This window comes from Sapajus apella, unplaced genomic scaffold (assembly GCF_009761245.1).
Source record: "Sapajus apella isolate SASKATOON/1434 unplaced genomic scaffold, GSC_monkey_1.0 scaffold106, whole genome shotgun sequence".
Classification (NCBI taxonomy): Eukaryota; Metazoa; Chordata; class Mammalia; order Primates; family Cebidae; genus Sapajus; species Sapajus apella.
In genome coordinates, this window is record NW_022437046.1 from 1792558 (window position 1) to 1805398 (window position 12841).

General features: G+C 37.9%; 1 protein-coding gene and 1 pseudogene across 6 annotated transcripts in view; both read right to left on the reverse strand.

Moving 5' to 3' along the window:
• The window catches only part of FCHSD2 (FCH and double SH3 domains 2), a 302687-nt gene that overhangs the window by 15269 nt on the left and 274577 nt on the right, over positions 1-12841 (reverse strand). The gene's annotated exons all lie outside the window — the stretch shown is intronic.
• LOC116536960 lies at positions 3649-6370 on the reverse strand (annotated as a pseudogene).

Consider the following 12841-nt stretch of genomic DNA (forward strand, 5'->3'; position numbering starts at 1 on the left):
AGGCTTGAGCCACCGCGCCCGGCTTTTTTTTTTTTTTTTTTTGAGATAGAGTCTTGCTCTGTTACCCAGGTTGGAGTGCAGTGACATAATCATAGTTCATTGCAGTGTCGACCTCCTGGACTCAAGTAATCTTCCTGTCTCAGCCTCCTGAATAGATGGGACTATATGCACCATCACACCTGGCTAATTTTTTTTTTTTTTTTTTTGTAGAGATGGGGTTTCACCATGTTGCTTAGGCTAGTCTTTAATTCCTAGGCTCAGGTGATCCTCCTGCCTTGACCTCCTGAAGTGCTGTGATTACAGGAGTGGGCCATCATGCCTCGCTGAGAATGACTATTATTTACAAAGTCAAAAATCATTCTACCATAAAGACACATGGACCAGGAGTGGTGGCTCACGCCTGTAATCCCAGCAGTTTAGAAGGCTGAAGTGGGTGGATCACTTCAGGTCAGTAGTTCGAGACCAGCCTGGCAACATGGTGAAACCATGTCTCTACTAAAAACACAAAAATTAGCCAGGTGTGGTAGTGTGTGACTATAATCCAAGCTATTTAGGAGGCTGAGGCACAAGAATTGCTTGAACCTGGGAGGTAGAAGCTGCAGTGAGTCAGGATTGTGCCAGTGCACTCCAACCTGGGTAACAGAGTGAGACTGTCTCCAAAAAAAAAAAAAAGATGCATGTGTATGTTCATTACAACACTATTTACAATAGCAATAGCAAAGACATGGAATCAACCTAAATACCCATCAACGACAAGTTGAATAAAGAAAATGTGGCACGTATATACCATGAAATACTATGCAGCCACAAAAAGAATGATGTCTTCTGCAGGAACATGGATAGAGCTGGAGGCCATTATCCTTAGTAAATAATGCAGGAACAGAAAACCAAATACCACATGTTCTCACTAATAAGTGGGAGCTAAATGATGAGCACTCATGGACACAAAGAAGCAACGACAGACACTGGGGCCTAAGTGAAGGCAGATGGTGGAAGGAGGGAGAGGATTAGAAAAAATAACTATTGGGTACAAGGCTTAGTACCTGGGTAATGAAACAATTTGTACAATAAACCCACCCCCATGACACAAGTTTATCTATAGTTTCAAACCTGCACATGTACCCTTGCACTTAAACGTTTTTTAAAAAATGAGTTCGAGACTAGAAAGCCCAGAAATAAATCTTCACATACATGACTAAACGATTTTCAACAAGGATGCCAAGACCATTCAGTGGAAGAAAGGACAGTTTTTCAACAAATGTTGCTGGAAAAATTGGATACCCACACGTAAAAGACTGAAGTTGAAATCTTACCTTATACCATACACAGAAAAAATTAAATGGATCAAAGACCTAAACAGAAGAACTAAAACTATAAAACTTTAAAAGAAAACATATGGAAAAAACTTTATGACACTGGATTTGGCAATGATTTTTAAAATATGATACCAAAAGCATAGGCAATAAAAGAAAAAAACCCAATAAATTGAACCTAATCAAAATAAAAAATATGTAGGCATCAAAGGACAATAGAGAAAAGGCAACCCACAGAATGGGACAAGGTATTTGCAAATCATGGAACTTAAATGGGACTAATATCCAGAATATATAAAGAATGCCTGAAGCTGAACAACAACAAACAAGTAACCCAACTAAAAATGGACAAAATATCTGAAAAGATGTCTTTCCAAAGAAGACATATAAACAGCCAATAAGCACATGAAAATATGATCAACATCACTAATTATTAGGGAAATGCAATTCAAAAGCACAAGGAGATTTCATTTCATACCCATTAGGATACTATTATATTAAAAAACAAAACAAAACAGAAAAAGTGTTGACAAGGATGTGGAAAAATTGGAACCTTTATACACTGCTAGTAGGAACGTAAAATGGTACAGCTGCTATGGAAAAACAGTGAGGTGTTTGTTCAATAAATTAAACACAGAATTACCACATAATTCAGCAATGCCATTTTAGGTATATACCCAAAAGAACTGAAAGCACAGACTTGAACAGGTATTTGTAAACCAATGTTCATAGCCACATTATTCACAAAGGTAGACGCAACTCAAGTGTCCACCGATAGATGAAAGAATGAAAAAATAAAATGTATGTATATACCACAAACCAAATAAAAATGTGGTACATACATACAATGGAATATTATTGCCCGTCTATCTATTTACCCATCCATCCATCCATCCATCCATCCATCCATCCATCCAGAGTCTAACTCACTCTCACACTCACTCACTCACTCACTCACTCTATCTATCTATCTATCTGACTACTATCTACTGTCTATCTGTCTGTCTGTAGAGAGGGTCTCACTCTGCTGCCCAAGCTGGAGTGCAATGGTGCGATCATAGCTCACTGCAGCCTTGAACTCCTGGATGCAAGGGATCCTCCTACCTCAGCTGCCCACCCCCACCCCACCCCTGAGTAGCTGTGACTACAGGCACATGCCACCAGTTATTCAGTCTTAAAAAGGAGGGAAATTCTGACACACGCTACATAGAACATACAAAACATTAGCTGGGCATGGTGGCGCATGCCTGTAATCCCAGCTACTCAGGAGGCTGAGGCAGGAGAATTGCCTGAACCCAGGAGACGGAGGCTGTGGTGAGCCAAGATCGCGCCATTGCACTCCAGCCTAGGTAACAAGAGCGAAACTCTGTCTCAAAAAAAAAAAAAAAAAAAAAAAGAACATGGGTGATTTTTGAGGCCATTATGCTAAGTGGAATAAGCCAGTCACAAAAGGATAAAATATTCTGATTCCACTTATATGAGGTACCTAGCCAAATTCATAGAGACAGAAAGCAGAATTGTGATTGTCAGGGGCTGGGTTATACAGAGTTATTGTTTAATGGGCAGAGAATTTTACTTTTACTAGATGAAAAGAGTCCTGGAGATGCGCCAGGTACAGTGGCTCACGTCTGTAATCCGGCACTTTGGGAGGCTGAGGCGGTGGATCACCTGAGGTCAGGAGTTCAAGACCAGCCTGGCCAACATGGTGAAACCTGTGTCTACTAAAAATACAAAAATTAGCTGGGCGTGGTGGCAGGTGCCTGTAATCCCAGCTGCTTGGGAGGCTGAGGCAGGGGAATCACTTGAACCCAGGAGGCAGAGCTTGCAGTGAGCCAAGACTGTGCCACTGTACTCCAGATTAGGTGACAGAGTAAGACTCTGTCTCCAAAAAAAAAAAAAAAAAAAAAAAAAAAGTTCTGGAGATGGATGGTGGGGATGATTCCACAACGATGTGAATATACTTAATGCTACTAAACTTACACTTAAAATGGTAAATTGGCATATTTTATATTTTCCCACACACAGATGAACAAACGTGAAAGGCACACTCTCTTCTGAAATGTAACACAAGGAAAGTAATTTTTCAATCCAGTTTCAAGGTATATTACCCATCATAGCTAAAAGATGCCTATCAATTGAAATGGTATCGAGTGTAAAAAATGAGTTAGATCCGCAGGCATTTACCTAGAGCACTGTCCATGATATAGCAAATATAAATAATATTTATATAAGGATACATATCTGACAGGGGAAAGCAGAATGAGAAGAATAAAGACTGGAGAATAGAGGAAATGACTGACTTGCTTTTTATTTTTATTTATTTATTTAATTTTTGGTGTTATTTCATACTAGTTTATTTAGGGGTTCCATTTTCACTCCTCAATAGATGTTACATATTTCTCATATGCTTCTTCACTCATAAGTTCATCTAGTTCTGAAGGGTTACTCAGTGTCATCTTGATCAGCCAACCATCTTCATAACAAGATTTGTTTATAAGTCCTGGATTTTCTACAAGAGGTTAATTAATTTCAGTTACTTCTCCTGATAAAGGAGAATAGAGTTCACTAACAGCTTTCACACTTTCCAAAGCACCAAAATCATCTTGTTTGTTCAATTTTGTCCCAACTTCAGGCAGACTACAGTAAACAACATTTCCCAATGCTTCCTGTTCAAAATTGCTGATTCCCACTGTCCCAGTATCATTTTCTGTTACTATCCATTCATGTTGCTCTGTGAATTTATGCACTGAGAGCACAACAGGTCCCGTGCGCAGTATCTGGACGGTGCCCGCCCCCAGCTGCGAAGGCCTTGGCGGGCAGGATGTGGTGGGTGACGGGACCACGTGCAGGTTGCAGAGCACTGCCCACACACTCAGCACCACTCGCAGCGCCATGTTCGCCCTGACTTGCTTTTTATATACATCTATACTCTTGGAACTAGTAGAATGAGCATGTTTTACTTTTTAAATTAATAACCTAATAAAGAAAAAACAAAACAGCTTTAAGATTTGTTTCTTGCTTATTTGGCTTTTTCACTTATTTGGCTTTTTCCCATATTCAAACATACAAAGGCACCAATGTTTACGCATTTAAGGTTACAAAGAATGAACAGGCAGGACTGGCCTTCATAGGAGAGACATTAAATTAATTAATTAAAGTATCAAATATCTACTGTATGAAAACTATGCTAGCCTCTTTGACAGATAAAAAGGAAGAACACAGTGTCTCCTTCCAGTGGTTCACAATCTAGAGCAAAGGATACTACAAGGAGGGGCCAAGTACATGGCCCTGGGAATGTGGAAGAGGCCACTGGAGAGGAGTCAGGGGAGACTTCCTGGGATGCAATGAGTCTAAAAGTACACGCTGCCTAGCTGTTAAGTTCTACTTTTTCATGAATTAAAGGGCTTTTTCTTGAGTAATTATCACTGAAGTTTTAAGATGGACTCTCCTCTTAACCACTGTTTCCCTAATAAAATTCTATAGCACTATATACATGTATCAAAATGTCCCTCTATTTTTCATAAACATGTACAATTATGTGTCAACTAAAAGTAAAAGGGGAAAATTCTACAGAATTGTGGAGAGTTCCAGAAGAATAAATTATACATTTTTCCTGACACATTTGTTGCCACCATTTCAAATATGCTGAAATATTCTCATTGATAACTTTACTGAAAATTCTCCATAGCTGAGTGACGAAATCCTGTACTATGTCTTAGAAATTATTCACCTACTGTCAGGTCAGTAGCAAAACAGTCTCACATCATATTGAGTCTTTTGTCACTCAATAGATAATTATCAGGAAAATAGTCAGAATCATAGACTTACGATTCTAATGTTTTCCAACAGGGCATTGTGCCACAAAAAAGAATCATGCTAGAAATTGCCATAAAATTAACTTTAAACATAGTTATATATACTTAGAAGACATTGCCTTCATATTCTAGGAAAGGTTACAGGCATTTTAAAAAATAGTGAGTATTACAAAAATCAAAACAAAACAAAACACCCGTATCTTTATAAAAATGTGGGTAGAACAAGTTTCCAAAAATATACATGTACTGTGCTGGCACTGGGAATCAATCCAAAACATTTTATCTTGGCAACCTGGTTGACACTAAACATTCCTTTTTTCCTCCTTTATTTGGAGTTGATTTTTGTATTCCCATGGAAGGCAATAAAAAGGCTGCAGTGCCAGCAATAGGGGTCACTGTCATGTTTCTGCATTGCTCTAGCTGCTTTCCAAAGCATATAATCTCAGAATAATTTCTTCCTTTTTCCTTTTCCACTCTCTGAACGGAATTGTTACATTGTTTTCTTGACCCAGCATTTCTAAAATCACATGCTTCCTCTGTTGCTTAAGGACTGTTCTCTCATCTCCTTTTCTTCCTGTCACTTGACAGAACTTCAATCGAAACTATTCTTTCTAGCTATACTAACATTTTTCCTGTCTTAGATGTTGTAAAATGCTTCTTACTGTTATTGCAAAGGCAGGTAAGTTAATCTTTTTAAGTTGGCTTTGGCAGCCATCTTTTTGTACTCAGCAAAATAACCTCTGAGGGGCTCATGATCATGTCACAATCATGAAGTAGAAAGCAGGGTCTTGGGGTCTGGCTAACCTCGGTTTGAATGTTGACTATGCCACTTACTTGTTGTGTGACCTTGGGCAAATTATTTAACTCCTCAGTTTCAATGACCTCGTCTCTCTAATGAAGACAATTACTTCTTCCCAGAGTTAGCATAAAGATTAAATGAAGTAAAATATTTAAAACCCCTAACACATGTTTGGTGCATAGGAGGTACTAAAGCATTAGCTTTTGTTCTTATGAGGAAGGGAGAATCCAGATAAAGAATCTGGTAATATCTAATAAAGAGGAAGGCAGCTCCTCAATATTTACTATTAGAACCTCTCAACTCCATTGGACAGGGAAATGATCACAGCGGACATTACACCAAATACAACACAAGTAGGTTATCGAAGATGATGTTAACCAAAGGAATATAAATCATTCTATTATAAAGACACATACCACAGGTATGTTTACTGAAGCACTATCCACCTAAATGCCCATCAATGGTAGACTAGATAAAGAAAATGTGGTAGATATTGATCATGAAATACTATGTAGCCATAAAAAAGAATGAGACAATGTCCTTTGCAGTGGCCTGGGGGTTGGAGACCCCTGATATAGAAGACTAGAACAATACTATCAACCAACTTGACTTAATTGACATTTATAGTATGTAACCCCTAACAACAGCCAAATATACATTCTTTTTTTTTTTTTTTTTTAAAGAAACACATATAACATTTACCAAGATATACATTATACTGGGTAACAAAAAATTTAAAAGGATTCAAGTATGTTATTTGACTACAATGGAAATAAACTAGAAATAAATAAAAAAAGTTATCTGGAAAAATCTCCTATAATCCTAGCACTTTGGGAGGCTGAGGTGGGTGAATCACTTGAGCTCGAGTTTGAGATCAGCCTGGGCAACATAGTGAGACCCCCATCTCTACTAAAAATACAAAAATTAGCAGGGCATGGTGGCGCTGGGAGGCTGACGCATGAGAATCATCTGGAAGGAGGAGGCTGCCATCAGCAGAGTTCACGTCTCTGCACTCTAGCCTGGGTGACAGAGCAAGACTCTGTCTAAAAAAAAAAAAAATCTTTCAGAAAATATTTTGAACTGGATAAAAATGATAGCACAATATATCAGAATTTGTGCAATGGACCTAAAGCAATACTTACAAAATGTTTAGCACTTAATGACAATATTCAAAAAGAAGAAAAGTCTCAAGTCAATGACCTCAGTTTCTACCTTACAAATTAGAAAGGAGAAAATTAAATCCAAATTGAACAGAAGAAAGGAAATAATAAAATTCTGAACAGAAATCAAGAAAATAGAAAAGGGAAAAACAAGAGGGAAAAATCAATAAAAACAAAAGCTGATTCTTCATAGAGATCCAACTAATTAATAAACCTCTAGCAGAATGACTGGAAGAGAGGAGACACAACCAGTATCAGGAATGACAGAGGTGTTATCACTATTAATTTTCCAGATAATCAAAGGATAAAGGAATATTACAAACAACTTTGTGCCAATAAATCTGACAACTTAGATGGAATGGACAAATTCCTTAAAATTATCAAAGTTCTCTGAAGAATAACCTTAAGAACTCTGTATCTACTAAAGAAATGGAGTCTGTTTTTTAAAAAACATCCAAAAGAAAACTCCAGGACCAGACAACAGCTCTGGTGAATTCTACCAAACATTTCAGGCAGAAAAAATTCCATACTATTCTATACAAGGCTTCCAGAAACTTGAAAAGGAAGGATACTTTTCAAGTATTTGGAGACAAGCATTATAATAAAACCAGACAAGAATATTACAAGAAAAATAAATGGAGATGCAAGCATGCTTATCAGAGTCCTAATAAACCAATTCCAATCAATATACAGAAAAGACAGTATATCATGAGCCAACTGGGATTTACCAGGAATGCGAAGCTGGTTTAATATTTGAAAAATCATCAGTGCAATTAAACCATATTAGCTGACTGAAAAAGAACCATTTGACAAGATCCAACATCCATTATATTAGCAAACAAAATAGAAACAGAAGAAACTTCTTTAACACGATAAAGAGCATCTACAAAAACCCTACTGCTAACTTCATTCTTAATGGTGAAAGACTGAATGCATTCTTGCTAAAAGTTTAAGAACAAGGCAAGTTGACTCTCACCCCACTTCTTTTCAGCAATTTTGCAGTAAGAAGGAAAAAGGAATCCAAATAGAAAAGGAATAAGTAAAACTGTATTTGCTGGTTATATGATTATATAGAAAATCCTATGGAATCTACAAAAAAGTTCCTAGAACTAATAAGTGAGTTTGGTAAGATTGCAGGATATAAGATCAATATACAACAATCAACTGTATTTTTTATAGATTAGCAATGAACAATTAGAAATTGAAATTTTAAAAATCATTTATAACGCATCAAAAGTTATGACACAGGGGTAAGTCTGACAAAGGATGTACAATATCTATATACTGAAAACCACAAAACATTGCTGAGAGAAATTAAAGTACTAAATAAATGATGAAAATATATTATGCTCATGGATTGGAAAACTGAATACTGTTAAGATGGCAATTGTCTTCCAGTTGATCTACAGAGTCATCATAATCCTAATAAAAATCCTGATAGGCTTTTTGGGGTAGAAAACCAATTTTTAATTCATATGGAAATGCAAAGGACCTAGAATAGTCAAAATAACTTTGATAAAGGAGAAAGTTGGAGGACTTACACCACCTGATGTCACGACTTATTATAAAATTATAGTAATTAAGACAGTGTAGTACTGGCATCAAGCTGGACAAATAGATCAATGGAGAAGAACAAAATGCAAAGAAATAAACCCATACCCAAATGATTATTTTCTTTCTTTCTTTCTTTCTTTTTTTTTTTTTTTTGAGACACAGTCTTGCTTTGTTGCCAGGCGTAGAGTGCAGTGGCATGATCTTGGCTCACTGCAACCTCTGCCTCCTGGGCTCAAGCAGTTCTCCTGCCTCAGCCTCCTGAGTAGCTGGGATTACAGGTGCCTGCCACTAAGCCCAGCTAATTTTTTGTATTTTTAGTAGAGATGGGATTTCACCATGTTGGCCAGGCTGGTCTTGAGCTCCTGACCTTGTGATTTGCCCGCCTTGGCCTCCCAAAGTGCTGCTATTACAGGTGTAAGACACCACGCCTGGCCAATTTTTTTTTTCCCATTTATTTATTTTATTGCATTTTAGGTTTTGGGGTACATGTGAAGAACATGCAAAATTGTTGCATAGGTACACACGTGGCAGTGTGATTTGCTGCCTTCCTCCCCATCACCTACATCTGGCATTTCTCCCCTTGCTATCTCTCCCCAGCTCCCCACCCCACACCGTCCCTCCCCTATTTCCCCCCAACTGACCCCAGTGTGTAGTGCTCCCCTCCCTGTGTCCATGTGTTCTCATTGTTCAACACCTGCCTATGAGTGAGAACATGCGGTGTTTGATCTTCTGCTCTTCTGTCAGTTTGCTGAGAATGATGGTTTCCAGGTTCATCCATGTCCCTACAAAGGACACGAACTCATCGTTTTTGATGGCTGCATAATATTCCATGGTATATATATGCCACATTTTCCCTATCCAGTCTATCGTCGATGGGCATTTGGGTTGGTTCCAGGTCTTTGCTATTATAAACAGTGCTGCAATGAACATTCATGTGCACGTGTCCTTATAGTAGAACGATTTGTAATCCTTTGGATATATACCCAGTAATGGGATTGCTGGTTTTTTTTTTTTTTTTAAGAGAAAAAGTCTTGCTCTGTTTCCCAGGTTGTAGTAAAATGACACAATCATAGTTCACTGTAACCCTGACCTTCTGGGTTCAAGATATCTTCCTGCCTTAACCTCCTGAGTAGCTAGGACCACATGAATGTACCACAAGGCCTGGCTAGTTGAAAACTTTTTTTTTTTTAAGAGACAGGGTCTACTATGTTGCTCAGGCTGGTCTCAAACTCCTGGCCTGTAGTGATCCTCCCACTTAGCTCCCAATGTGTTGGGATTACAGAGATAAGCCACTGTCCCAGGCCTGATTAACTGATTTCTGACAACAATGCAAAGGCAATTCAGTGGAGAAAGGACAGTTAAAAAAAAAAAAGTTCAAAAAAGGGACAGTTAAAAACAAAGAACTTTGACTTACTCTGTTTACCATACTAAAAGATGAGCTCATGCTGAATTATAGATTTAAATGTAAACCCTAAAACTATACAACTTCCAGAAGAAAACCTAGGAGAAAATCTTTATGAGCTTGGTTTTAGGCAAAGATTTCTTAGCTACCACACCAAAAATAAGATCCACAGAAGAAAAATTGGTGGGTTGGATTTCATTAAAATTTAAAATTTGTGCTCTTTGAAAGGCATTGTTAAGGAAATGAAAAAATAAGCCACAGACTAGGAGAAAATTACATAAATCAATTATCTGGTAAAGGATTTGTATTCAGAATATAAACTCTTAAAATGCAATAAAAAGAAAACAAACCCAATTAAAAACTAAACAAAGATTTGAACAGACACTTCACCAAAGAAAATATAAAGATGCAAACAAACACATGAAAAGATGCTCAATATTATTAGGGAAATGGAAATTAAAATGACAATGATTTACAATATCACACTTATTAGAATGTCTAAAGTTAAAAAGACTGATTATACTAAGTGTTGTCAACATTGTGGAACAACTGAAACACTAGTACCCTATTGATAGGACTGTAAAATGGTATAACCACTTTGGAAAACAGTTTGTCAGTTTCTTAAAATGTTAAATATATACCTATTGTATGACCCAGCCAAAGCATATGATCATAGCAGTTTCATGAACTCCTTATCTTACCCTTGTTTCCAACATCATTATTCAGCATGGTCTTCACAATGAGTAGAGTCAGAATTTATATGCAACTCTGCAGATGTTCATACTCTTAGGGAGGCTGTACAACAGAGTAGACTGGCAGTTTGCTTTTGTACATTAGTTGGGGAAAGTAGCTGAAAACAGGGAAGTGATATTAACATTGTCAGCTATAGTTTGAAAATGTAAGAAATAAAATAACAGGCTGGGCATAGTGGCTTACAAATAAAAGAGTAGAAATAATAAAAATATGGGCTGGGTATGGTGGCTCATGCCTGTAATCCCAGCACTTTGGGAGGCTAATGTTGGCAGATCGCTTGAGCCTAGGTGTTTGAGACTAGCCTAGGCAACATGGTAAAAAATACAAAAATTAGCTGGGGATGGGAGCATGTGCCTGTAGTCCCAGCTACTCAGGAGGCTGAGGCAGGAGGATCGATTAAGCCCAAAAGGTTGAGGCTGCAGTGAGCCATTGACAGTGCCACTGCACTTTAGCCTGGGCGATAGAGCGAGACCTTGTCTCCAAACAAACAAACAAACAATGCACATTATGTTGTCCACCATAAATATACACAGTTTTATGTCAATTAAACAATAAAAGAATAAGGAAATACACCAAATTGCTAGTTGTGCTATTATAAGGATGGATCTACTATTCATTTTCTTCTGTATTGTATTTTCCAAATTTTTTCTGTAATCTACTTATATAACTTTTTCTATCGTAAAATTAATATAATTTCAAAAGTCAGGTTGTCATTTTGGTATGGCTTTTGAGTAAGAGAAGCAGAACAATAAGACAAGGGAGGGCAGGTGACACAGGCTGACGGGGAGGCTGGCAGCAATCTAATGGGGGAAGTTGCATGCAGGCTCCAGCCAACTGAAACTGAGTTAACTGTGTCAGTGGACTGTTCTCCTTTAAAAACAATGTTGCTATATTCTGGGATTCCTTTCTTCCAGTCTTACATTCTATACCATAGCATGATACAGAAGGCAGAGTTAATACCCAAGTAAGTATAGTTCCTTCCTTATTTTATAATGTGTCTTTTTAAAACATTTATCTTCCACAGGGCACTTTTCAGTTGCACTATTAATGTCTAACAGTAGTATTAATCATGTTTTCCAGATGACGAATGCTTTTGTTGGCACCTGTAATGGAAGAAATAATTTGGCCTCTCGAATGTGTATTTCTGCTTCATGTTCCTCAGACGTCTAGCTGTCAGTATGAAGAGATACAACCCCCTCTAAATAATTTCAGTGCTATTATTTAAAAGCGGATTAAATGAATATGGGTCCTCATTAAGCTATTGTGCCTACGTCTCTCCTTTATTTATATTATTAGTAGATCTTCCACAAAATGTAATCTCTCAGTTGAAAGATGCAGGCTCCATAAGATTGACTACGGGTAAGAAAAACGTGGGATGGGATTGCAAAATGCTTTCTTCACAGAGGCTATGACACGTTTCTAGATGAGTGATGTCTCTAGACAGTCTCAAAAATACTCATTTGTTGAATGCTTACCACTACTGTACTAAGCACAGCTCCTTCAGACAGGTCTCAAAAATATTCATTTATTCAATGCTTACTACTACTGTACTAGGCACAGCTTCTTCATTCCCTTCACACTGAGAACAGCCCTTTTTCTTTATCTCCTGTTAAAATTCTTCAAGTACCATCTCAAATGACATATCCTCCATACAAGTGGGCCTGGAATTTGCTGTCATCAAAAACTCTGTAACAATCTGAAGTAGTCTGGCATTATGAAGGCGCAATAGTAGGAGATATTCCATGAGATGGAGCAACTCTGTTTTTGTTTTTGAGATGGAGTTTCACTCTTGTCACCAAGGCTGGAGTGCAATGGCGTGATCTTAGCTCCCTGTGACCTCCGTCTCCGGGTTCAAACAATTCTCTCAGCCTCCTCAGTAGCTAGGATTACACGTGCCTGCCACCACAACCAGCTGATTTTTGTATTTTTAGTAGAGATGGGGTTTTATTATGTTGGCCAGGCTGGTCTCAAACTCCTGACCTCAGAAGATCTGCCCGCCTTGGCCTCCCAAAGTGCTGGGATTATAGGCATGAGCCACCACGCCT